Here is a 5,000-nt window from a genome sequence, read left to right on the forward strand (position 1 = left end):
TAGTTGAGTAGCTGCTGCTGGTAAACTAGAATTTCTCAAAGTCCATTTCCCTCGGAGATATTAGATATTATTTTACACGTCACCGTTGGGGGACATAGTTAGATTTCACGGGATGTGTTTTCACTTCTATGCAGACGACATGCAAATTTATCTTTCATTTGAGTAATCTTCGACGGTTGACAAACTTTCTGCTGTTTCCTGCATTGAGGTCTGCATTAGTGATATTAGTTAATAAGTGGATGCTGTCTAATAAGATTAAGCTTAATAATAGTAAAACGGAGGTGCTAGTCATTGGAGCGCGACACCGCCCTCACCCACAGCTTGATTTTTTACTTGTTGGCGATGAGCATGTGGTACCTACTTCATCCGCGAGAAATTTGGGAACCGTCTTTGATGACAACATGACACTTGAGTCTCATGTCACTGCTATTTGTAAATCTGCTTTTTTTCTCATTAGGAATATTGCTAGAATTAAGCGATATTTGTCGCAAGCGAATATTAAGACTCTAATTCACGCGTTTGTTACTTGTTATCCAACTTATAAGTTGGATTACTGTGATTCGCTACTGATTGGTCTTCCCTTCACTTATAAAGCTCTCAACGGTTTAGCCCCCCTATATTTATGTGGCATGCTTGAGCATTACATTCCTGTGCGCAGGCTTCGATCATCTGATAATTATCTTTTAAATGTTCCTCGGTACAATTTCAAGAGTTATCGTGGTAGAGCTTTCTCCGTTGTAGCTCCTAAATTAAGGAATATAAAGTTAAGCCCTAATGTGAATGTGTTTAAAATTTAAGCTTAAGACTTATTTGTTCAAGTATAGTTAATATTGATAGCATTTCTTAGCTTTTATTGTTTTTTAATATTGATTTTTATTGTTGTAAAGCGTCTTTGGACATTGGATAAAGGCGGTATATAAATGCCTACTTAGTATTATTATTATTATTATTATTATTATTATTATTATTATTATTATTAGCGTCTTTTATTGGCATCTTTGACTTAAATATTCGAGTTTAAATAAAGTTTATTGTACTGTTGATTGCGCCTGATAATATGAATCTTTTTCCGTGATTTTGATTGTTTACCATTTACAGAAATTTACAAATTTCGGTGGAAATTTCCATTGGGTGAAAAACGTGTTCCATTAAACTCAGGTCCGTTTGCTGCCCAGTGATTGCGATTTTACGCGCCAAAATTAAAAATATGGCTGTGAATAACCTGAAACTGATAAGACCTTTCAAAACTTGTAAATGGAACGCACATTTCCATCGAAAAGTTTCCAACGGGAAAAAAGGACTACCTTTTCACGCTGCGTCCCGCTGCTCCTGGAAATTTTCCAGTGGAACGAACCAAAGAGTCGTGTGCCATTTACAAACCAACCGGAATTTCCCGAAATTTTTCTAAATGGTTATGGTAAACAACCTTTATCTCGAAATTCTTTGTTCCATGATGGTTTAAACAGAAAAACCGCACCAACTATCACGCGGGATTTGCAAAATACAGTAAACACGCGCATATAAGAACAAGTGGATTAAGAACATCAGGCGGAAATTTGGCCAATAAAGTATCGTATAAATAAGAACAAATTCAGCCTGATAAATTAAACATGTTCTTAATACAAACGGAAAGGGTAGTAGGATAAGGAAACAATACAGTACAGTAACTTATATGAAAGTACTATGGTGTTCAGGACCATTACAAACTATAAAATCTTTTACAAAACAGCACTGTATGTTAATTAAACCTCTAGTAATATACAATTTGAAGTATTTCTGAAACCAATTTTAAGAACATTTTAAGAACACTTTCAGACTGAATTCACACTAAGAGCTCCTCAAATAAGAACACGATCAGCCATAAAGCTGAAAAAGTGTTCTTATATGCGGGTGTTTACTGCACTAGTAGCTTTGATTGTATGGATGAAGTCTGACTTCGCATACATTCCAGCTAGAGTTCAGTTTTGTTTTCGTCGTCTTCCCTTGAATCGCAACATGCAGGTAATTTCCAGTGAAATCTGATTGGCTCACATTTAAAGCATGACACAAGATAACATCACTCTTGACAGATGGGCGGCACCATTCCGCGCCCTCTAAAGAAAAGTACGCCTTATCGCAGATTACTCATCAGGTCGCTGCACCTCTTGTCCGCGACGAGAGACCATTGACTATTGTTTTTTAAATTGCATATTTGTCCAAGGGTCAAGAGAGAGTCTGGTTACGTTTTACCCCAACTCTCTCTCTGGTGCTTGGTAACCAGTTTGTGGCAAACCTCTTAACCTTTTTTCTTCCGCTAGCCCTCTCTTAGTGCTACGGGGATCGGCTCTCTCGCCATTTGACGAAATCCATTCTCTATGGCACTCGGACCTTTCGGAACAGGGCCACTTTCTGCAATGGCAGAGAAGACCACCGTGCCATCATTCGTTACGTGTCCTGTGCTCTTACGCAGAGAGTGTTCTTGGACTATAAAACTTTTTCTGAATCTCGCTTCGTGATTTTTGAGTCTTGGGACACTTTTTGTGCCATGGTGAATGGATTTCCTCGTATCAATATTCAGAAGTACATCTGGGTCATGGATTCGATTTGTCCGTGCGTTGTACGTGGTGTCCACAACCGGGGATCTCTGTAGGGAACTAAACTTGCTCTGCTCATGGACTCTGCTGTTAGTGCCCCAGGTCCTTGTGGCTAGCTGCCTACTCCGAGTCTTAGTTTCCTTTTGTTGTGCTTTTTAATTTGTAAATGGCGTGCGTCTTTATTGTGAATAAAGGTGGTTTTCACGAAAAAAAAACTGTCCGTGGCTGCTAATTGACTAGGTGAAATGGTTGTGCGCATGCGTGATGTGTTGGCCACACCGGATTGGTGTTAGCGTTTCTAACTTTGCTTTTTTATGGGTAGTGGCTGGGTAGTGACTGGTTTATTTAAGTTAGGCCAACACCTATTACCCGCAATTGTCGAGATCACCCCAAGAATGACTAACTAAAGCCTCTTTCCAAATCAGAAGTTGTGAGAATAGTTGAGTCAATAGTTTCTAAGAATAACATGATGAAGATCTTTTAGTGTCGATGAACTAAATGCTTGAGAGATCCTTGTCCACATCAAAAGAGCAAACAGTGAATCCGCCGACACAATCTTAGCTTCTTTAGTTCTATCAGAATATACATGAAGAGAAGTAAAGAAGCTAAGGTTCGACGAGTCAGTTTAATAGGCCATCCCCGAGTTAATTTCTGCCTCCTCTTCAAAGCGAGTCTAAGTGCACAGTTTTTGTGATGGTAATTAGTTCTACTTTGCATATGAATGAAAACTAATTTTCATAAGAAAAACTTCGCACTTAGACTCGCTTTGAAGAGGAGGCAGACATGAACTCGGAAATGGCCTATTCAAGAAGAAGGAAAACGAGGATCAGTTTCGATTCAACATGAAGCTGTCTGACACGATAGGAGAAGCCAAGACCCATTGCTTGGTTAAGTCTTTCGCCGTCAAGGTCAAGGAATCTCTGGAGAAAGGTGAGGCGTTTCTGGCAGAACGCCAAAAACACACTCTTTTAGCACATAAATCATTCTTCGGTTGAAAAACTGTCCACGAGTATAGGAAAAACGATCTGGCAGACGATTCGGACGACGAGAAGAAGATTGTTAGAGCTGAAGCTCCACTCATTTGGACTAAATGTGTTTAAATAGCCAACAATAACGCTTCAAAAATAGGCAAATCTTCGTTTTTGTGTATGCAAACGAGGCTATGATGTAGCAATAGTCAAGGATTTCTCCGGATGATTAAATGTACTTGATGCAAAGAAGAAAAATACAAGCGAGGAGAGCAATACTTTGTGGACTTGAATCTTAATCCAGAGGCTAGACTGTATTGATATTGGCTCCACCTCTGAACAGATTTACCTCGTGGTCGTTATATGTGAGTTATATGCAGGAGTTTCACAAAGCGAAAGAGAGCTTGCAGTGCTATCCTGCGCTCAATGCTTTGAAATAAATGCCTGGAAATCAAGTTTAATCTGTCTACCGTGGCTTTCTACGAGATCGCCGTTACAACTTAAAAAAAAAACGATCGATTTATATATTTCCATCAAATGGTAAGAGTAAATCGTTTCAGTAGTTTCTATACTGCTAACAAAATTTAACCACATTTCAAGTTACGTTTATTAGCTTATAACATTGAAAGTCGTCTATATATGGCTTGATTCAGTTTTCTCGCTCCAATATAATTTTGGACTAGTTGACTGAGATTTCCGTATGAAGGAAGAAAGTGAAATAGGTACGCTTATCGAATATTTCTTTGTCGCATGTTCAAGGTTTTTGTCTTGTTTACATTTGCTCAGGCTGATTTTTGCCGCCTAGTTTGATTCTTGGTTTGCATCCACGTGATGAGACGGGCATGTTGGTGTACAAAACAATAGAAAATGGCCAAACAAGTTTTGCATAAGAATAGAGTCAAATTCCCAAAAGGCATTTTAATGCATTGTTCTGTACACCAACATGGCCGCCGTGACGTCAGATGCAAACCATCAATTGACTAGAAAATCTACAAGTATTAAGTGACTTGAGTTTCTGTCGCACTTATGGCCTACTACCTATTGAACCACAAGACTGTTTACCATAGTTCATCTTACATTTGAATTTCTCGAAGCAGAAAGGTTCTTCGGGGATCGAAGAACTTGGTAAGGTCGAAAACGTGTGTTGACTATTGCTACGTCATAAGACATCATATCCAAGATGGCGCTCTCAAAGTCACGAAAGAAGCAACTTCAAAGTGCTCTTGTCACATTTTATCAGGGAACTGGACAAAACAGCAATTATTTTTGAATTCCTGGGGAAAAGTTTTCGTAATTTAGAGAAACTTTTTTTTAGTCTTTAGTCTTTAGTCTAGGGTCCAGCCCCTGGCTAAGTAACCTGACTCCTGGCTGTTATACACAATTGTGGTCTCATTCACACAGAAGCCTTTCAAGATAATCCTGCCAAGCCGACTACATTCTGGAAAGGTCAGACCACAAC

This window comes from Montipora capricornis, unplaced genomic scaffold (genome assembly GCF_036669925.1).
Source record: "Montipora capricornis isolate CH-2021 unplaced genomic scaffold, ASM3666992v2 scaffold_480, whole genome shotgun sequence".
Taxonomy (NCBI): domain Eukaryota; kingdom Metazoa; phylum Cnidaria; class Anthozoa; order Scleractinia; family Acroporidae; genus Montipora; species Montipora capricornis.